This window comes from Ascaphus truei, chromosome 3, assembly GCF_040206685.1.
Source record: "Ascaphus truei isolate aAscTru1 chromosome 3, aAscTru1.hap1, whole genome shotgun sequence".
Lineage (NCBI taxonomy): Eukaryota > Metazoa > Chordata > Amphibia > Anura > Ascaphidae > Ascaphus > Ascaphus truei.
In genome coordinates this window covers 277,491,835-277,515,297 of record NC_134485.1, presented here as the reverse complement: position 1 = coordinate 277,515,297, position 23,463 = coordinate 277,491,835, and the positions used below count along the sequence as shown (strand labels likewise).

The 23,463-nt window shown below is 42.2% G+C and overlaps 1 protein-coding gene across 3 annotated transcripts in view; it reads left to right on the top strand.

Annotated features, from left to right (window-relative positions):
• GPC6 (glypican 6) overlaps positions 1 to 23,463 on the top strand; it is a 1,577,578-nt gene that overhangs the window by 227,806 nt on the left and 1,326,309 nt on the right. The gene's annotated exons all lie outside the window — the stretch shown is intronic.

The window sequence follows — 23,463 nt, the reverse complement described above, 5'->3', positions numbered from 1 at the left end:
TGTGTTGGGGGGTAGAGGGGTTGCGTAGTAGGGTTGTTGTATTTTAATGTTTATTTGGGTAGAGGAGGTGGGTGAAGGGGGTACTTGACCCAGGGTGGGTGGTTAGGCCTACTGTGTGTGTAGCGGGAGGAGTTAACTCCTTCATTGCCATAGCGGTTACCACCGCTATGGTAATGACGGGGTTAACTCTTCCTGCAACCTTCCTGGTAGGGCTACCCACCCACCCTGGGCCAATTACTAATTCACCTGCCCCCTCTACCCCCAATCAATCAGATACTGTAGCTTAACCCCTTCATTGTCTTAGCAGCTAGCCGCTAAGATAATTAAGCTGTTTTAATGTTCACTTTAACAACAGAGTATTGTAGTAGGGGGTTTCCTGAGCTGAACCACATTAATTTCAGCCTCGGGAACGCCTTGCTTCATGAGTTACAGGCTTTGGTATTGGGTGCCGGTATCTCTGTGCATTGTTTAAATCTCCCGCGTCACATGACCGGGACATTTAAACGCACATTAGATACTGGCACCCCATAGAGGGGTGCAGGGAGTCCCCGAGGCTAAAATTAATGCAGTTCAGTTGTGTGATGTTGCATTTTTTTACCAAACTATAAAAAGATTGTTATTTTTCTTAGTGAAAACCGTTTTGACACACATTTCTTATAGTGTGGTAAGAAAATGCAAACCCGCTTGGCAATGCACAGAACTTATTGAAGTTTAGTGAATAGGCCCCATATTATGTTCCATAACACTGATATCAGCTGTTTTAACCTAATTGGGCAGTTAATTACATATCAACCATTTCTGCTATTTACTTAACCAAAATTGAAATTCAAGTAATAAATTGTACTCTTAATTCAAATTCAAAATTGTTTAATATTTTGATATGCTGTTAAATACAAATAAAGGTCAGATTCAAAAGAGCATGTTACAGAAAATGTAATGTTTAGTTTAATACATTACTTTATGCACCATGGGGAGGCATTGTAAACAGGAACTTTTATTGTCTAAATTTGTATCCTCTCATGTTCCAGTCAATTTTCTGCAGACAAATGCCCTTATCCAACAGAGCAAAGTAATGACTGCATTTCTCTTGCAATACATATTGCAGTATTGTGTGCCCTTTCCAGAATACCAACCATAGATTGCATTAACCTTCCTGTCATCTAGCACCATTTCAGAATTTCACACAATTTTTCTGTTATTATATATTTTATTTTTATATTCCAACAGATATTAAGAAAACACTTTCAGAAGTGTGTTTTATTGCCATGGCTACAGTAGAGGCAACGTTTATTCTAACATTTGCCGTAAACTATCCGGGTTACATTCTGGATATGTGCTTGGTATGTTCTGGGCTAGTTTGAGGCACGTTTAAGGCATTTCTGCATTGACTAACGACCCATAGGATTAACACAGCAGGGATCCCTGGCAGTCCAATTCAGTTTGAATGGGACTGCCAGGGACCCCCGCTGTTAATCTAATAGGCCATTAATCAATGCAGAAATGCTGGGGCTAGTTTAAGGAAAGTCTAAGGCATGTATTCAGAATGTACCTGGGTGTTTCCTGTTTTTTTGGGGGAATTGCCACTGGTTTTTGTTAGAATAAGAGTTGCCTCTACTGTAGCTCTCCACAGAATCCAAAGGGAGCAGGATCAACCCCAAAATTTAAAATAATACATAGGGGATTATGGAATAAGCACCTTAAAAAAAATCGACGGCCTGTTTAAATCGTCAGTTTTTACAGCATTACCACGGTATGCATAGCCCAGAATACCTGTGAACAACATTTGCAAAACTGGTGAGTAGCCGGAGACGTGATGATCGCCTCTCTGAAAAGGGCTCACCCAGCGATTTCTTTCTGCGTCAGAGATCCGCCTCTCCCTGCACAAATCTCACCAAAGAGCAAACATTTTTAGTATAAAATGTAATACTAGTGTATTGTAACAGGGCCCGGGGGTCTCTGCAGCAGAACCTCATTGATTTGAAGTCCGGGGACCCCTGCTTCCTGAGATACAGGCCCCATTATGGGTTGCCAATATCTCCAATGCATTTTATTCCCACGGTCACATGACGCTGGGCATTTAAATGCAGAGGAGATACCACCTGAGGACCCCCAGACACCCATGGGGACCACTCAAGGGCCCCTAGACATGGCTGGGACCACGCAGGGACCTTCGCGGGCCCCTGGTATCAATCCAGTGTATAAAAAAATGCTTTTATGTGGTGGCACAGGAGGTGGGTGGGTTGTGTATTGGTGGTTAGTACATTTTGTAATGTTTATTTCAGGCAGAGGGGCTGAGTGAAGGGGCAAGTACCCACTTCACTCACCCACTCTGCCCCCCAATAAAGCTGCTGTTGTTCCTTATCCCCTCCATTGCCTTAGCGGTTAGTTGCTAAGGAAATTAAGTTGCCTGTAAATGCATTTTTATTGCATGGGATTGATGCCGGGGCCTCCGGTGCTGATATTAATGTGTATCCGCTTCAGAGACTCCCGGCATCAATCAGATGCAGGAAAATGCATTTTTTTCCCCCACTCGTCGCTATCGACAGCTTCTCACCACCTTCCTGACATCTTTTCCTGGTGGGAGGATTTTGAGAGGAAATCTCTATTCTAGAGCTGCGATTAGCCACAATAAGCTAATTGGGGAAACTACAATTACACGAGTTTGAAAACCTGCCGATAAGTGGCTTCCCGCCACTCGTTTGGCTTTTTTTTCTCGGATTTTTTTGTTGTTGCCGAAAACGGCTTTTATCGACGACTTATTGGGGCTTACTGAGGCTTTTTTGACAAAAAGGCCTCGATAAGTGGCTTATCGGTGTTAGTGCATAGGCCCCACAGTGTGTACTATTGTGATCAAAATATCAATTTTTTTGTAAAAACATGTACTCGATGTACTCACATCCTGTACATGTATAAGTGTCGTACAAGGTATTTGAGAAACCTTTGCTGGTATCGCTGGTGCTTCGGGACGTCCAATAGCCCTATTGAATATGAGCTTATGGTGGTGTGAATCAGCCGATGTCCAGCTGGTGTCTCTCTTGCAGTTCCTCTCATGGGCTTTCCTGGCATATGATGTCATCTCCGTTTGGATTTGTGTATCTTCTGGTGATGCTTGTGTACATCACTTCTGGTTTTGCATGATGGGGAAGACTGTACGCAAGCGCATATCCATTTTCTGGTTCCTCAATAAGTCCACTGAGTCTGTCAATTCAACTCAATCGCAACGCGTTTCACAGCTTCACGCTACTTCCTCAGGAGAATATACCTTTCCCCAGTCCGTGTATCTTTATATACCTCAATACGTTAATTGATTAATTACTGGCATTAATAAAGTACATATTTTAAAGTGCTTGTGATATATTTACACATAACAAAAAGAAATACCACATCCACAGATTTGAGACAGGCTTTATTTACACCTACTTCTTGTAAGTAAAACACCCTTAAGAGCCAAGATCTCATTCACTTACCATCAAGTCACAACAGTACACAATATGTATTATTTTTCGTTTTTTTCGTTTATCCTGCACCCTTTGAATTCTGTGGAGTGAGGTTTTGAGCATCTTCACCCATATTTACATAATTGATATATTTAAAATGTTCACATTACACCTATTTTATTAGTATCACTTGATCACTTATATAAACACTTGATTGTATATTGTGTGGAATACCACTCTCAGGTGTTAATATTATTATTGCCATGGTTACACATACATAAGCATTTGAAAAATTAAAAACATTCATGTATACAGTATATATATTCACATTTAGGGTTTACGTTTCACATCGACACAGAAGCACAGCAGAATACACTGGTTCAAAAACTTTCCTTTAGGCACAGTTGAATGTCCCCTTGAAAGCACAGTTGAATGTTCCCTTGAAACGTGGTCTTGATTCTTCCAAATGTGCTTCGTCCCATCTTCATTCTCCTATTGATTTCATTAAACATTTTCCAATCGATTGTTATTTGCCTGTCAAAGTAGACAGTGTTCAACTTCTTCTAGTTCTATTCCTATCTTTGTAGAGTTTACACATTTGTTCAACATCACTTTGTTCTTGCAGAGATTAATATGGAGGCTTGGCAAGCACTCTAAAGTGTTGCTGGAGGTCTTCTGTGTGATGGGCTAGGGTAACCTGGCTATACAATAAAAGTTAAGCTTATATGAATTTCTAGTTATGCCATTCAGGATGAAGAATGCCCCGAGTACCACCCAACGCCTGGTCAATAGGTTACTGGAAGGGAAGCAAAGCTTTGCAAGGACATACCTGTATAACATTGCTGTGTTTTTTAACTCCTGGGAATCACATTTAATACATGTATCAGCGGTGCAGAAAAGGATTAGGGAAGCAGGGATGACACTCAAACCATATGTGTCTAGTCGGATGGCAGAGGTACTGTACCTCGGGAATAGAGTAGGGGGAGGGCATCTCAAGCCGGAGCCAGCTAAGGTAGAGGCAATCATAGAGTGGCCAGTGCCCCGAACAAAGAAGCAGGTTATGGTTTTTTTTAGGCACCGCTGGCTACTATAGGAAGTTTGTCCCCCAGAACAGCGCCCTGTCCAAACCCCTGACTGACATAACCCAGAAAAAATCTTGGTTCTGGTTGTCTGGTCTCCTGCTTGCAAGGAGGCATTCCAGGCTCTGTCTGCCCTGGCTAGTGCTCCCATCCTGACAGCACCTGATTATAGCAAGCGATTCTTGGTACAGACCGATGCCTCGGATTATGGTGTTGGTGCTGTACTGAACCAGGTAGGCGAGGATGGGGAGAACACCTGATCGTCTACCTGAGTTGCAAGCTGCTTCCCCGGGAAGTGGCTTATGCCACCATTGAAAAGGAGTGCCTCGCAATTGTGTGGGAACTGCAGAAGCTCCAGCCCTACCTGTATGGTAGGGCTTTTACTGTTATCAGGGATCACAATCACCTGAGTTGGCTACAGAGGGTGTCAGGGGAGAACAGCAAGCTGCTGCGCTGGAGTCTTGCTTTGCAAGAGTTTGACTTTACCATTCAGCACAAAAAGGTCAGTGAGCACTGCAATGCTGATGGACTCTCCTAACAAGACATCCCCAGTGACCAGCAGACCTCCAGAGCTTCCAGGCTTGCGGAACCACCAGATGAGTTGGCTGCCACAGAGCCTTCGTCTTAGGGGTGGAGGTGTGATGGGCAAGGGTAACCAGGCTATACAATACAGGTTGCAATACAGGTTAAGCCCTCCGGTTGCCCTTGGGTCCCATGGGTCCCTGGCAGCTACTAGCACTATAAGCCAAGGGCAGGTATCATTATATGCAACATTAAAGTGACTCCTGCTTTTCCACTTTCCATGTTCCCTTTACCCCAGACCCATGATACTTGCTGTGTGTAAGTTTTAGGTGGGATATATCTGAGTAAGATAGCAATTATTTTGTTTGCAGGAGTTCTGATACCGGAGCTACCGGTTGTACCTTCATTCTACGTAGCAAGCAGGCATGATTTGCCGGTACACGAGTGGAATTACACAGGGGCTGCACCGTGTCCCCCAGACCCCTGTTTTTTGAGCCCCGATATCTCTATTCTATATCCAGTACAGTTATGAGTCTCCCCAAGGTCCCCCATGTATTAAAATATGTTTTATGTGTTTGATACATTTATTATTAGTCTCTATGTAGTCCACCAGGGCATCTGCTTAAAGTGCAAGCAAGTCTGCATAAAGTTTGTAGTTCAAAGAGGAGACAGGATGTTGAGAATTGTTGGGGTGCTAACTGGCCAGGGTAGTGTAGAGTACTGAGTCCAGAGAATAGAGACCCCCTGCAGGGAGGGCCCTCCAGTCTGCCAGACTTAGTGGAGCTGCCTAGTAGGTGGCAATGGGTTGAACATGGAAAGCAGCAGAATGTTGGCGGGTTTCCCATTTGTCGATTCATATGTCCCACCCACGGGGCATCCCGAGCTGGCTTGACATGCCCCCTCCTCTGACATCAGCCAAGAGTGTTCCTGTTTCTATTGGCTAGTGGGACAGGGTTCCCCCGCTCCGATTGGTCGCTCCTCCTACCTCCATGCAAATGATAGCTTAACGGAGTGTATGTAAGGAGACAGCCGAGGCAGAGAACCAGCCACTCTAATGAATTGTGTCAATGAATCTAAGGTGGACTTTTCAAAGTTGCTCTATTGTGAATGACAGAGCTACTGACTTCGTTTTGAAGCTAGGAAAGTATGGCTTGCAGAGATGAGGACCAAGATCTGGGAATTGAACTTAGTGGTCGCAGCAGGGAGCTGAAACCCAAAAGAGGTCAAGGAGAACCAGGTGTATATCCCAGTCAGGCTAAGCTCATTCAAGCGGGCGATATGCACATAGGAAAGCATAGGTTTTTCCTCAAGACCCCCAGTAAGTGTATTTTTAACTGTTTCTTGTGTAATTCTTCTTATTGTACGTGGGTATACCAAAATAAACTCAATTTGTTTTTACTACCTTGTTTTGCCTAATGTATGATCCCATAATATATAAATGGTGTTAAAAGTACCTGGTCTCCTGTGACATTCTGGAATTGTGGAAAAAACAAGGTCATCTGCAAATCATAGGTGACTCAAATATCCACAGTTGATTTCGATTTCCTTTTTCTTCACAATTTAATGTCTTAAACAATTTAAGTGCATCTGTGAAAACCGTTAGCAACATGGTATCTCCTGGTCACACTCTTTATCTTGCTAGTATCTTTATGTAATCCAATGGTTGATATGGCATTTTCATAAATGTTCCTTATAATATCAATGTATGCTTCAACACTTTTTTTCTTCTTAATGCGTTTAAACCCACTAAAGTGCAGACAGAATAAAATGCTTTTCGTAATTTACGAATTCTTTTCTGAGTGGTAGATCATACCGTATTCATTACTTCAGGAAATCACTTCTTGTGTGACTAGTTGTCCATTGTATTATACCACAATGAAATTCTGCTTGTTCTCTAGGATGGGCGAAATCCAAGGTTTGGGCAGCCGATTAGTGAGTATCTTTGTAAAAATCTTATAAGCGATTGGAAGTAGTCTGATTGATGTGTAACTCTTGAGGTATTCTTTCTTTTCTTTCTTGTGGATGTGGGTAACTATGGCATGTATCCATTGTTCTGAAATGCTCCTGTTCTTCAAGCATCATGTAAAGAGTTTTGCAAGGATTTTCTCTACTTCTTCCCCAGCTTCTTTCAAGATTTCAGTTTTAATTCCATCTTCTCTGGGAGACTTCCCAGTCTTCATGGATTTTATTGCCTTTGCCACTTTCTCTGTGTAACAGGGACTTATCCTTCTTGAAGAAACTGCCTCTACATCCAGCACGGAGTTGGTTAAGTGCAACCAGGCAATTGACCAGACTCCACTTGCCTGATGAGAGCTCTGTGAAAGTGTCATGTGAGACACAGGAAAGAGATTTCCTTAGCTCACAATGGAGCTGACATAAGGAAAAGTAGGGATTTGTTCTGAGACAAGACACAAGGGGACCAGATCTCTGTGCCTGGACCCTCAAGCAGACAACTACCCGGACACCACAGACCTGAAGGGACAAATGCATTAAGGTACCGCTGAGAATTGGGGGTGTTAAGTGGGTAAGGGGCTTTTTACCCCCAGCCTTGCAGAGAGGGACTGGCGAAGTAAGGTAACCCTTACACAGGGATAGTGGTTTGTTATTTTGTGTATTTTTTTGTTTGCTGCATTGTTTAAAGGAACAGGCAAAAATGTCACCTTAAAAACGGGCTCCATTCCATACCTCTGCACACATTTCTGACACTCTTATAGGATTCATTGTACATCACTGGTTTCTTCTCACTTCCAATTCTTGATTATGTCCGGTGTCATCTGTGTTCTCGTACAATTTAATGTAGAATAAATCCTCAACACTCTTTATAAGTTTACAGGCTTTTATTGTTGATTCATCGTCTGGTTTGAGAGCAATGATTTTCTTTCCTGTAGGAGATGAGTGCAGAGGTTTAACCAAGGAGATAAATTTGGGTGAAAAACATTGGCTTTAATTAAGCCTGTATATTCCAAAAACAACACAGCTTTAAGGCAGAATACAAAATAAACAAAACAGCCTATCCTTTTGTAAACAAAAATTGGAAGGAAAAGCAGAGCACAACTTCTATGCGGATGAAACAATGATTAGAGAGAATGCGTTCCCATAGATAAAAAACAAAACAAATGTATTGGATCATAGAAACATACAAAGGCAAGTAGCCCACACCTACGTGTTTCACACTGAGGCACATTGTGAAGGTTAAAATTGGGTTATTACTGGAGTGTTTAAATACCTTCATAGCACGCCGTCACCACCAATCTTCTCTCCATAGCGGACCACGTCACTATGTTGGTCTCAGAGTTGTTGGGTATCTGTGTGTTTATTGCAATAAATACACATCCCTCCCCCCCCCAACACATACAGTACAGTAATGGGCAAAATAACTATTATCCAGATATGAATAATACAGGTGCAGCGGCCGGTATTTGAACAAATCACGGAGCCGTTTTCGTGTGCGCTGCTGTACTCAACGCAGCATTAACGTGGCCAATCTCCCCAAGCACATGTGTTTATCGCGGTTGCTTTGTTTGAATTTCATGGATTCTGTTTCTTTGTGTGCAATGAGACGAATGAATTGTAACATGTATAGTACAGTGCAACTGTGTCAATTTCAGGTGTTTAAAAATCATAACACTAAAATGCCATTTTCTGTACTCGCCTGCACTCGCGTCTATAGGCGGTACGGTTGGAAGAAATCACGCGCCATGACGTGGTTATTCCGAGGTGTACAATGTGTGAAGTGTTCGAATAACGGCCGCTGCATATGTAGCTCATTTGCCAATTATTAAATAAAGGTAATAAAAATATTGTTTGCATGTAAATTTCTTTTTTTCAGGTTTTTTTATGGTATTTTTTTCTTTTAATGTTTTTTATTGTCCATTTAGGGTACAGATCAATACAGTGATAGCCAATGCATTTTTTGGCAAATGCTTTTTTTCTATTGATTCTTTTATTTTAGTTTTCTGTTTATTGTTTGGCTTCCAATGTTTGTAATTTGGATAGCTTGTTTTTATGAAATTTTTCAATGGTTTACTGGTTTTAATTAAATATGTATTTTGTTGGCTACTGGTTTTAATTGATGTGTTGGCTACTGGTTTTATTATTTAATTGATTTGTCAGTTAGTGCTTTCAATTATTTAATTGATTGGTTGTCATGTGCTTGTATTTATTTAATTGGTTGGCTAATGGTTTTATTTCTTGAATTGTTGTGTTTAGGTGCTTGTGTATATGTTTTAATGTAGTGTATTTTTGTCCTTGAGGCATTTTTATTAGGGTGACAATTTAGTGCTATTGTGGCTTATCATGCCCATATTATATGGTATATTATACCACTATGCCAATCAATAGGTACAGGGTGGGTATAGTGGTCCTGGGGTGGGAGCTTAGGCCTCCAGGGTGGGTAGCAGGGAGTGGGGGGGGGGGGGGTAGCAAACGTGATTAAGGGATTAGGGGCCATTAGATTGTATTAGTTATTGTATTCTTTCTGGCAACTGAGGACATGGCCCTGCAATATGCTGACGAGGACGCCCTTCATGATGGCAGGGGTAAGTAGAAAGGTTTATTTACTTAATTTCTGCTGGCTAGCTAATGTTTTATTTAATAATGGGCAAATTAGCTATTATTCATATCTGGATAATAGTTATTTTATCCATTACTGTACTGGGGGTAGGATGTAGGGAAGTGTATTTATTGCAATGTCTTTCACATTTGTTTTTTTGCAACAGGCAAGCGGGGACCACCCGAGAACCCATGGACACCCTCGGGGACCACCCGAGGACCCCTGGACACCCTCGGGGACCACCCGAGGATCCCTGGACACCCGTGGGGACCACCCGTGGGGACCACCCAAGGGCCCCCAGACACCCATGGGAACCAAGAAACAAAGAAGTCCAGAGCAACGTCCAATGTGACAAAAATACAGAGTGAAATACCTATATATCTCTTGAAAAAGGGTCATTTAGTTAACCCATTGGCCAAAGCGTACAAGCCTGTGAGCCACTTTCAAGGCATGACCATAATATTGCAGGTCCTAACACTAACTGATTAAAACCCTTATTTACCTTTACCCAGGTACCCATTTACTATTACCCATGGAAACCACCTGAGGGCCCCCAGACACCCATGAGAGCCACTCGGGGACCCCTGCCGGCCTCTGGTATCAATCCTGTGTTTAAAAAAATTAATTCTGGTTTTATGTGGGGGCACAGGAGATGGGAGGGATATGTTTATTGTTAATTAGTACATATTGAAATGCTTTTTGGGGACAAAGGGGGCGAATGAAGGTCCATGTACCCACGTCAATCACTGCCCTTAATAAAGCTGCTATTGTGCCTTAACCCTTTAATTGGTATTGAAGCTTCTTTAATATAATTTTTATTATTAGTGTAGCTCAGGAAGCAGGGGGTCGCAGACGCTGAAAGCACTTCAGCTCAGGAGACCCCCTGCTCCCGCACACTAATAATAAATAATGTAATAATATTCCATTAATGGAGTTCATTACCATAGCAGATAGCCGCTACGGTAACGAATGTGTTATATTTTTAATTAGGGTTTTATTACTAGTGTATTGGGTCTCCGGAGCAGAACCTTGTTGATTTGAGGTCCGGGGACCCCTGCTTCCCACGATACAGGCCCCGTTATGGGGTGTCAGAATCTCCTATGCATTTAAATGTCCCACGTCACGTGACTGTGGGGATCAAATGAATAGGAGATACCGGCACCCCATAGCGGGGCCTGTATATCGGGAAGCAGGGAGTCCACAGCCCTGAAATCAATGCGGTTCTGCTCCAGAGACACCCTGCTCATCTACACTAGTAATAAAATTTAAATGAAAAAATATATTTTTTCGGGCGAGATTTGCTCAGGGAGAGGTGGCTCTCTCTGCAGCAGAAAGAACTCGCCAATGAGCTCGTTTCAGAAGGTCGATCATTACATCACCAAATACTCGCCATTTTTGCAAATGTTGCTATCACTGGTATTCGGGGCTTTCTAAATACCGTGATAGTAACGCTGTCAAAAATGGAAATTTAAATAGCCTGGCGATTTATTTATTTTTATCGGCGCTTAGTGCATAGGCCCCTTAATCTTTTTATGTTTTTCTACCAGTTCTTGCAGTGCTTGAGACCATGCACCAGTTGGACGTAGCCAGATTTAGGTTTGAATGACCACTTTTGATTAAGCTCAGGGGATTCATTGAACTCTAGGCCTTCATGCCTCTAGGCCTTCATGCCTTCTGGTGAATGCAAAACAAGGGGATGTGAGGGAGGGTGAAGGGGTGGGGTGAGGAAGTGGATTGGGCGCTCCCAAGTGAACCAATAATGTTGTTGGGAATACAACTAATGACACACAATATAACACCAATAGTGAAATAGTGAAAAATAAATATGTGTAAAAGGCAGCTCAACTTCCTCTGATGGGACAGTTCCAGGTCCCAGAAAGGTAGATTGTTTCTTGGAGATGGGGAGGAGCGCAGGTCGGTGTAGCAAAATATGCAAAAAAGAATGACATATATAGTGCAGATGGTAAACACTGTGCAGGTAAATGTAATCTATAGAATAGAACTCACATAGATAGCAGAAAATAGCATGTGTCAGAGATCCTTCTCTCTCTGACTGGAGCCCTTTAAATGGTAGCAGGGAAATCCCTCAAGGCACGGATATGTATGGATAAGAAGAAAAGCCACAATAGTGCATACTATTCCAATACTGTATTAATCATACAAATAACAAGAGTATATTACACGAAACGTATTAAAGAAAACTATTAATAAGTCTGATTATAATAACATTTTTAATCTAAGTTCGTTGGAACTGGGAGAAATACAAAAGAAAGTGATCTCAAAGGGTTTAACATTTGCCCCCACTACTAAATCAAGTAATTTTCAATTATTCATAGATGCAAATTTGTTTCTACGGAAACTTACTATTCAAAGGCATTTTTTACACCAGTCAAACAATATTAATAAAAAAAGTGACGAACTTTTACCTTTGAATAGAAAGAGTGATACTTTTAAACATACTGATTTAAAAAATAGATCAACTTTCTATCCCAGCCATAGTAAAGGACATTTTTTAGAGGTTTTTTATCAGATGATTTTAGGAGATTTTAATAAACTTACTAAGAACTGCACTACATTTAAACACAATTTAACTAGAAATGAAAGGGAAGCTCTTGATAGTTTAATGAAGAATGAAGAAATCATTATAAAACAAGCTGATAAGGGAGGTGGGGTAGTGGTCATGGACCGTTCCTGGTATCTGGCAGAAGCTAATAGAATATTGAATGATGATAAGACATATCAGATCCTTGACCACAATCCCACTAATCCCTTCTTTAAACAGCTACAAGAGCTCCTTCTAAAAGGGAAAATTTTAGGTATTTTAAATGATAATGAATTTAAATTTTTATGCAAAGAGAATTCTAAATTACCATTGTTTTATTTTTTACCAAAGATCCATAAGGATATTTTAAACCCCCCAGGCAGACCCATCATATCGGGCATAGACTCGCTGACCAATAATCTCTCCCAATATATAGACTGTTTTTTATTTAAATATGTGCCATCTTTTAAGAGCTATATTAAAGACACAACTGATATTTTAAAAATTTTAAATGATATCACATGGGAAGAACATTATATTTTGGTCACGGCTGATGTCTCTGCATTATATACTTCGATAAATCATCAGGATGGGATAGAATCGGTACGAAAAGTCCTGGATAGGGATACAGATATAGAGAAAGAACAGACAGATTTTATATTAGAAGCTATAAGATTTATTTTAGAGAAAAATTATTTCTGGTTCAATGAAAAATTTTATTTACAGAAGTGTGGTACTGCCATGGGGACGAGATTTGCACCCAGTTATGCAAACATCTTCATGGGGATTTGGGAGGAGGAGTTCATAGAACCCCCCCATGGACTGGGTGCAAATCTTGTCTCATGGCATAGATTCATCGATGATGTGCTGTTTATTTGGAAGGGGAATGAAGAACAACTAATACAATTTTTAAATGCCTTAGAGGACAATAATCGTAACATAAAATTTACTCATAAATGGAGTAGGCATGAAATTGAATTTTTAGATTTAGTTATTTTTATTGAGGATATGGTTTTAAAAACAAAAACCTTTTTTTAAAAAGTGGACAGCAATAATTTTATACTACAAGAGAGCTGCCACCATCCTCAGTGGATAAAAAATATCCCCTACGGACAACTAAGAAGGATAAAACGGAACTGTAGCGACGATACAATGTTCCAAGAACAGTCTGAAATTTTAATTAACAGATTTAAAGATAGAAACTATAATGAAAACACACTTCAAAGAGCCATTGAAAAAACACATTCTGTTCCGAGAAAAGATCTATTGGTAAATCAAAATAAAAATTCAAAAAATTCAAATAATAATACTAAATTTAATATGTCGTTTCTTACTCCGTATAATAAAGATGCCAATGAAATTAGAAATGTTATATGTAAACATTGGCATATTCTAAAGAACGACCCCATTTTGAAAGACCACATCCCTGACACCCCTAATGTTTTATTTAAAAAAGCACCTAATCTTAAAAGTAAACTGGCACCAACGACATTTAAGGTTAGTCCCAAAGATAAACCCACTACATGGCTGGAAAAACCTGTAGGGTTCTATGGGTGCTACTCATGTACTGCTTGTAAATACAAAATGACTGAAAAACTGAATTTTAAAAGTAAAACAACAGGCGAGACTTTTAAGATAGAACATTTTATTAATTGCAAATCAGATTTTACCATTTATCTATTACAATGCTCGTGTGGATTGCAGTACATAGGGCGCACCTCTAGACCATTGAACATTAGAATTTTAGAACATATACGAAATATAAAAAAGGGGCTTTTAACACACAATTTATCAAAGCATTTTTTACATTTTCATAATTCAGACCCTAAATCATTAAGGTATATGGCTATAGAACAGGTAGCCAGACATTGGAGGGGGGGCAATAGAATAAATAGTTTAGCCAAAAGAGAGACCTATTGGATTCACAAAATGCAAACACTCGCCCCCCTAGGACTTAATATAGATATTGATATCGGTGCCTTTTTATCTTAATCTTTATCTTAGTTTTTTAATATTGTTTACTTTTTTGCTATTATATATTTGTGTTTCCATTGTACTGTAAGTTCTTATGTTGGTTATTATACCATCTAATTATAATATCGTTATCTATTTTTAATTTTTGTAATCTTTTATCTTATTATGATCCTGTATTTTACTAGTAATTAACATCTTTTATCTCCTCTCTTCCTCCAGCCCACAATCTCTTCTCCTTTCAATTAATTATTTATTTATAATTATTTATATGTTGAGGCAATATTGTATTATATTATTTTATAGATATGTACTAATTTTAACTTAACAATTATGTGTAATAAAGATGAATGTTTTGTATATGTCTGTTTGTGAACAGCACTGGGTTTTTGCACCTCGCGCTATGTGTGAGCGCTGAGGGGGTTAAAAATTGTGATTTTTGGAATTGATGGCCCTATAAATACCCTAGAGACATCCCCTTTCTAATTATAACTCCTGACGAAGCATCTGGCGAAACGCGTAGAGTTTGAAGAGAGAGAACAAGCTCTGAAGGACTGGCAGAATTCAGTCTAAGGTCTCTTCCATTGGGAACTTCCGCCCTCAGCCGTGACGCGATAGCGGAAGTGACGCGACGGCTGTGACACACGCGGAAGAGAATCCTGAATGCTGTGAAGCTGCCTACACCTACACCACCACATAACGAGCTGCGGTTCTCTCCCCCACCTGATTTTTACATGGCGAATGTGAGTGTAATATACTCTTGTTATTTGTATGATTAATACAGTATTGGAATAGTATGCACTATTGTGGCTTTTCTTCTTATCCATACATATCCGTGCCTTGAGGGATTTCCCTGCTACCATTTAAAGGGCTCCAGTCAGAGAGAGAAGGATCTCTGACACATGCTATTTTCTGTTATCTATGTGAGTTCTATTCTATAGATTACATTTACCTGCACAGTGTTTACCATCTGCACTATATATGTCATTCTTTTTTGCATATTTTGCTACACCGACCTGCGCTCCTCCCCATCTCCAAGAAACAATCTTCATGCCTTCTTCCTGAATGCAGTAAAGTGTAGGGACATTCCAGCCTCTGGAGAATGAGGGCTATTGTTTTTTGGTGTGTTCCATATTTAGAGATGGAGGCATTACTTGCCATGCCGGCCTCATTTGTATGCTGGCAAGTACCTTTCTCACTTTAGACAGGGTATATGGTTGAAGCTTTCATAGTATGGTTAAACCTACAGTATCAGCACAAGTGGCATCGCCCTGAACATCCGCTACTTTCAGGCAGTGAGAAAAAAAATATTTATACAGTATATACATCTCAACCCCATTATAGCGTGATCCGCTTATAACACGTTGTGAGCATGGCTCCCATTTTCTAAGCTGCATTTTTTTAATTAATTTATTTTTTTCAAAACTTTATTGCTAACGGACACACACACACCAAGACTATGGAAGATGAACGTTGTTCTAACACTACCAGAGATTAAAACAAATAAGCTTTGCAGCAGTAAGGTAAGCAGTAAGTAAGCAGATAGGTGTTGCCCTTATACATTCCTTACCTAACTTTTCCATTGGCCTTTTAGTTTTCACTGGATCCTGCAAGCAGCTGTTTGTTTTGTTGCTTGATTCATTCTGCAGCCCCGGGAGCTACTCTGAGTGTGCACTTCCACCCCCCCTCGTCCCTCGTCCCTCCTCACTCTCTATTTACCATAGGCACAGTGTGATGTTAGGGAAGCACAATCACACATTGATTTCCCCACTAAACTATACGTTGCATGCTTGCTGTGATAGTTGAGGGGTTAAGCCTGCAGTAAATGTTTTCAATGTTGCCATTTTTCTGCGCGCTGTGGTCTAGGTCAGTACCAAAGAAGCAATCAACTGCATAAGTTGTATATATATATATATATATATATATATATATATATATATATATATATATATATATATATATATATATATATACATGTAGAGGTTCAGTACCGTGTTAGCCGAGCTTCAATAATCAAAAAATAAATTGATGATACTGTTCTGTGGCTAACGAAATGCTTTTATTTGTGCGAGCTTTCGAGATACACTGATCTCTTCTTACGGCGATGTTACAATGAATGAAGCAAGCAAAAGGTATACTTAAAAACAGTGTCTCTTGGAATGTTATCTGTGCTAGTCCTTCCCCCGGTGTGGATGTGTTTTATGGCTAGAGGTGTCAAAAGGTTCCTGAAAGCAAGTTATATATATATATATATATATATATATATAAATATATATATATATATATATATATATATATATATATATATATATATAAACATATACTATATATAATCATATAAACCAACTATACATCCATTTTTAGCAACTACACCCCTCTAGTAAATGTGTTATATTACGTTGTATAGACACTGGATGCCTATGAGTATTTTAGTAGGTGGCTGAAGAGGAGTTTTTTTTTACATGCTTAGGGTGGGCACCACACATTCCTTTTTACTTAGAACCATTCCAGTACAATAGGGAGCTGACATGCGTAGCTGTGTTTGGCTGGTGACATGGGGACTTAGTCATGTCAATAAAACCAACAAGTTTGAATACCTGCAGCATACGGTAGAACAATATAAGGTACTTGGCATTAACCCTATCTCTGCAAGAGGGGTCACAGATATCACACAGCAATTACAGCGTAGCAGCATACTTAAGGGTACTGCCGACCTTTGGTACACATATCATTGCTCACTCAATGCTTACATGGGCCTGGCTGCTCCTTTCTTTGTTCCCTATACAGTGCTGAGTTCTCAGCAGTGTTGAGAAACTTGCAAAGAAAGTTGACACTCGTAGGCTGATCCCATTCTGCACGCTTTGTATCTGCACAGCCCTTTCCAGTTTGGGTCAGGAACGTAGCGATGGCAGAGAAACTTCTTACACAATCTGCTTTCTGTATGTTCTTGTTAAACTATCCTGCACATGTGCTCATAAGTAGAAAAGTGGCGGTAATATCACTGCCTTTGAAGCGTGGGAATGTACTTTGAATTATAGTGAATACACTTAGGTCATTCACACCAATAGCATTACAACGTTCAAAAAGAGGTTACCTTTGTTTTGTCCATGGAAAGGCAGCACTGCCCTCTGACTGCACTGACCGGCAGTAACGCGTCCGCTTGTGTTAGTTCACCCAAGGATAGAGACACAGAGCATGCAAAGGGGCATGTTCACAGACAGATAGAGGAAGGCACAGACCCATTTGTGCATGGTGTGCCCCAGCTGCTGCTGAGCTGACATCTAAGCGAGCACAGAGCCAGAGGAATAAGTGCTGCGTGGGGGTGTCGCTGTGCCGTCCGGGTCTGGGGCACCTGGGAGAGTAATCCCAGCTCTCCCCCTCCGGCAGACGCGGAACCCCTGACCGCAGCGTCCATTTTTTTCTGCGATCCTGGTTATAATGCAGTCACATTCTGTGGCCCCCAAGAATCGCGTTATAACGGGGTTCAGCTGTATATATATATATGCAAACAACAAGGGAAAAGCAACCTTTAAATAGCACACGGACATACAGTAAATGAAGGTGTAACAAAAATGGTTTTTATTCAAGTGATTTAAAACAGGGGATGAAAATTAAAAGGAGAGGGGGGCTCAGCACTACCTAAGCATATGAGGCATGGAGGCAAGAGTCAAGTAAAGATAAAAAATCAAGACACATACAGGGTGTAGGTGGCTATGTCTAAGCACACCTGCGTGACAATCTACCTATACTGAGACCTTGTGACCACATGTAAAGTGTATTTGCCATATAATTTGGTGCAGTAATTACATGATAAGGGTACACAGGAATAAAAGGTAACAGGTTGCAAAGATACGTTACCACTCAGCAGGTGATTGTCACAAATAATAAAGTCAATACTCCATGTTGTAGATAGGAAAGGTAGGGGCCCCCCTCAGCAAGACTCCCACTCCAACGCGTTTCGACGAGAAACTGTCTTCTTCTGGGAGATATATATAGAATCCAATGCACAGCCGGCACACCATTTGCAAGTAAATACATTTTGGTGCATCTCCCATAAAGCAATAACTGACCATACGATACCGGTTGCAACACGACATCAAGGGACAGCACGCAGGTGTCATATTCTCTAGCCTGCTGTACCCATGCTTGGCCACCGGGACTGCTGCCACTCTCAATGTCTTGTTCTAGCCTGCAGTACCTATACTTGTCCACCGGGATTGCTGCTGCTAAACTAAGGAACATTCCAGACTCTGATACCTGACACCTCTGCACCTGTTCTCCACCTCCCAGCCTGCCTATATAAACCTCCCATTCCTTTTCCTCCCTTGCCTCTGTTTCAAGTCAGACTCCTATGCACATGCCTCTGATCCTGATCTGTTCCTGTACGTGTATTTGAGTCTGTTCGCAGTAAGGCCCTTGCTGGTTATCTGGCTTGTCCCTGTTTGTTCCCGTTCTCAGTCCCTGCTCCCGGACCTGTCCTGCCCCGCCTGTCCTGTTCCAGTCTCCTCGTTGCCGACCTCTGCTTGTTACCTGACTTCGCTACCTGCCGCCTGCCTCGGACCCCTGCTTATTACCTGACTTCGCTACCTGCCGCCTGCCTCGAACCCCTGCTTGTGACCCCTACTTCGCTTCCTGCTGTTCCGGCCACCGAGATCCTACACGCCACAGGAGTCTCCCGTGACAGAAAACAGAGGACACTTCTGGATCTCGCTGGAACAGATTCTCTGCCTTCCTGCTTCAGCAGACCCCATCCGCTTGGAGGAAGATAAGTACTTTTTTTTTTTTTTTTTTAAATCCCAGTTGGGATCCTGAAGATTTTGTTGCTGCAAAGGTTTATGCAGGGTTTTTTGTGCCACTTTCTCCTTGAGAAGAATTCCCTTTTACAAAAAACAAACAAAAAAACCCTCCCTGCAGTACCTGTTTTTGCCATTTTCAGACTTTCATTACCTGGACAAGAATTGTCTCTGTATTGTGGGTGGGCCACTGCAGATTTTCAGACTCACATTTCTATTTAAGACACATTTCCTCTTTACTGGTTTCTTGGGAAGTGTGTTTTCCCCATGTCTGAAATTATGGCTCCCACTCAAAAAACAGTCTTGAGCAGTAAATGTGAACACAGTACCACTGATTCTTCAGAACTTCTCAAAGCAAGGAAGAAGAGGAAAAAGAAGGGAGGTATTACTGTGGAAGTTGAAATTAAGGATGAACCTTTAACCCCAGAGTCTGCATTTGATGAAAGGGATATGCTGCAGTTTAAGGCAACTCACAGACTTATCCCAAGAATAGTGGAAGAAAAGAACGATGTATTTAATCCAGGAAAATATGCCCTGACTCAGACACTTCAATCTGCACGAAAAGAGATTGATTGTCTTCATGGACGTTTAGATAAAGCGCAAGAAGCCAAGGCTACACTATAGAGCTGTCTATCCTCAGCAATTGCTAAGTGTGTTCTCCAGGAAAAAGAAAAGCACCAGTTGGAGAGTGACCTGGATGTCATGTCAGGTGAGCTGGAGAGGGCATATGCTGATGCTGCTGAGGATCAGCGCCTCGCTTCTAAAAGTAACGAATTCCTGGAAATCTCTATGAAGGAAATTGACAGGCTTAATACAGAGCTTAAAGTCTCCCAGGAGGAGATTTGCTACTTCAAAAAAGAGATGGAAGTCGTTTGGGAGGAGAGATGCTACTTGAAAACAGAGATACGTTCTATGAGAGACACCTCCGAAGAGTTAAATAGTAGGTTTGAAACTATAAACCAAATGAGTAAGAACTTCTCTGTCCAAGCCAGTGAAGGAGATAAAAGACTCAATGAATCAGAAGAGGAGAAGAGACTATTGATTGAAGAAAAGTCAAGGATGCAATTAGCACTGGAAAAAGCAGAGGGTGACTGGGAAAAAGAAAAATATCAGTTGGAGAATGACAGGGTGATCTTGTCAAGTAAGCTGGAGAAGGCCTACGCTGATTCTGCCCAGTACCAGACTTTCATGGCTCAAGTTGAAGCAGCACTGGAAGCATCTCAGAAAGAGGTTCACAGGCTTACTACAGAGCTGGAAGCCTCTAAGAGAAGAGTTGCTACTTCAATACAGAACTATGTTCACTGAGAGAAATTTTCGAAGGGTTAAATATCAGTTTTGAAACTGTAACCCAAGAGTGCAAGAATCTCTATGTCCAAGTCAGTGAAGGAGATAAGAAACTCCATGAATTAGGAGAGGAGAAGAAACAGTTGGCCCGGGAAAAAATAGACGTGCAGACAGCACTGCTTGATGCAGAGAGAGTGCTGCAAGAAGAACGTGTCTCCCTGGAGCAGCGCACACAAGCAGAAAATATGCTACAGAGTCAGCTGCAAGAACTGCATACACATCTGCAGGACACGAAAGAGAAATGGGTGAATGCTGAGGAAAAGCAGCGAGTTCTGCAGGAAGAAAGTTTCCAGACTGCCTACAAGGTAAAAATGCTGCAACAGTATCTGAGTACCCAGTGTGTCCCCAAAGAGCAGCATGAGGAGCTGAAGGCCACACTGAGCATAACCAGAGCCTCTCTGGAGGAGGAGCTTAGAGCCCAGGTAACCCTGTTTGAGAGGGAGCACAAGGCGGTCCAGAAACTGAAGCAAGACTTAGAGGAGCAGAGACACTGCTCCATCCCTAACAGCCAGTACACCCAAGAGAAAGAGACCTGGAAAAGACAAGCTGCTGAGATCATAGCAAAGGAATTTGCAGAGCTCCAAGACGTGATGAGGGATGCATGGAAACTAGTTCAAAATGATCTCAGTGAAGAGATGAAAGTCCTGAGAAGAGAATTGCAGTATGCACTTAACCAGGGATCTCTCACTGAGGAGTGGAAATTGCAACAATACCTAAAAAAGGAAGAGCTAAAGCTGACAGCTGAACACACATCACAGCATCTCACAGCGCTGCTGATCTCTGAGCTCAAGACACAGCTTGCCAAAAAAGAGAGGGAGGAGGGGTCCGTCCGTCAACTGGTTGGCCTGACACTGCGCTATCAGGTCAAGATGGCTGAGGCCTGCAAAGTGTTGAATCACACAGCCCATGAGAAGGCCCGGCTGCAGCTGGAGCTGGACAAGGTCTGGGAGGAGTACCGGCAGCTACAGGTCAGAAATAAAGAAAACGAAATACATTTAAGCCTTGTTCTAAGTCAGCTGGGAGATATGGAGTCGCGACTCAACTCCAAAGAAGCTTAACTGACAACTGCTTTGAGTGGGAAAAGAAGTGCAGAAGGACAGCTTCAAGAGCCGAAAACTCAAATAGCTGGTCTTTCATTCGCTGATGCCACGAAATGGCAGTCGCAAGAGGAGACCATGGAGAGCGAACACTGTGTCCCCACTGACTCATGTGGAAAGGCTGCACCCGTCCTTGATGCCCACGTTCCTGATGTCTCTGCCCCTGCTTTTGGGTTGAGCGCACCCATTCGGAGGTTCCCTGCAGCACCCAATGTACCTGTGGAGTACCCTCTGCCCGCTGACAAACCACCAGAGGTGGGTCACCTTGAGTCCACTTTTCATCAAGGCCTCCGGGAAGAGCCTGGAGGATCGTCCGGAGAACGCTCTTGGGAGGGGGGAGTAATGTCATATTGTCTAGCCTGCTGTACCCATGCTTGGCCACTGGGACTGTTGCCACTCTCAATGTCTTGTTCTAGCCTGCAGTACCTATACTTGTCCACCGGGATTTCTGCTGCTAAACTAAGGAACATTCCAGACTCTGATACCTGACACCTCTGCACCTGTGCTCCACCTCCCAGCCTGCCTATATAAACCTCCCATTCCTGTTCCTCCCTTGCCTCTGTTTCAAGCCAGACTCCTATGCACATGCCTCTGATCCTGATCTGTTCCTGTACCTGTATTTGAGTCTGTTCGCAGTAAGGCCCTTGCTGGTTATCTGGCTTGTCCCCGTTTGTTCCCGTTCTCAGTCCCTGCTCCCGGACCTGTCCTGCCCCGCCTGTCCTGTTCCAGTCTCCTCGTTGCCGACCTCTGCTTGTTACCTGACTTCGCTACCTGCCGCCTGCCTCGGACCCCTGCTTGTTACCTGACTTCGCTACCTGCCGCCTGCCTCGGACCCCTGCTTGTGACCCCTACTTCGCTTCCTGCTGTTCCGGCCACCGAGATCCTACACGCCACAGGAGTGTCCCGTGACAGCAGGTAAGTAAATCATAAATTCTCTATATATGATAGAAGACACAAAAACTTTTTTTGTGTCTTCTATCAAATATAGAAAATTTATGATTTACTTACCTGCGTGCTGTCCCTTGATGTCGTGTTGCAACCGGTATTGTATGGTCTATATATATATATATATATATAGAAAGGAGAGAGGAGAGAGCACACGCCCCATAGTATAAATCCGTAAATTTATTGAGGGGAAGGGGGGAGGGGAGTAAAAAATGCACTCACAAAGGTACAAGTTTTAAAAGCATATCGTGATCATAATCACCAACATCCGGTAACTGCAATAGATTCTTTGGAAGACCCTCGATCCCGAAGATGGAAGAATCACACTCTAGCAAGATGTCCAGGGTAAGTGGATAGTTCGGAAACAAGTTCCAGAGATCCCAAAGAATAAAACCTTGCTGGCAGGTCTCTGTGGCGTCTAGCGCTCGAGTAGATTTTCTCCTGCGCTCAGCGATGACGTAGTGTCTATGTGTCTTACGTGATGACGCTCACGGGTGACTTTTTCAAAGGGTAAGACTACCCTTTGAGAGAGAAAGTTATCCCCAGCTAAGTCCCCTGGACCCAGTAATGTCATATTGTCTAGCCTGCTGTACCCATGCTTGGCCACCGGGACTGTTGCCACTCTCAATGTCTTGTTCTAGCCTGCAGTACCTATACTTGTCCACCGGGACTGCTGCTGCTAAACTAAGGAACATTCCAGACTCTGATACCTGACACCTCTGCACCTGTGCTCTACCTCCCAGCCTGCCTATATAAACCTCCCATTCCTGTTCCTCCCTTGCCTCTGTTTCAAGCCAGAATCCTATGCACATGCCTCTGATCCTGATCTGTTCCCTGGACCCACTGGATGGTGATCGTGGAGTCTGCTGGGACTAACTGGGTATAAATCCCAGAAAGAAGAATGAAGGACATGACACTGAAGCAGGGATGTCCTGTCCATAACGTTGGAACTACAGAGAAGAGGGATTATTTGAGCTCTTGCAGGGTCCAGAGGGAATTACTGGAGGTCCAAGAGAAACAGATAAGAGATAAACACTATAGTGACGTGCAGAGACTGTGTATATTGTTTAGAGATAATAGCACATGGTTTGTTCCAACTAGCAGCCTAGCAGGCGGCTACTGTTAGAGAGGGCTGCAGCTACTGTGTAGTTAGACTCCTATGAAGGAATTTTTATGATTTG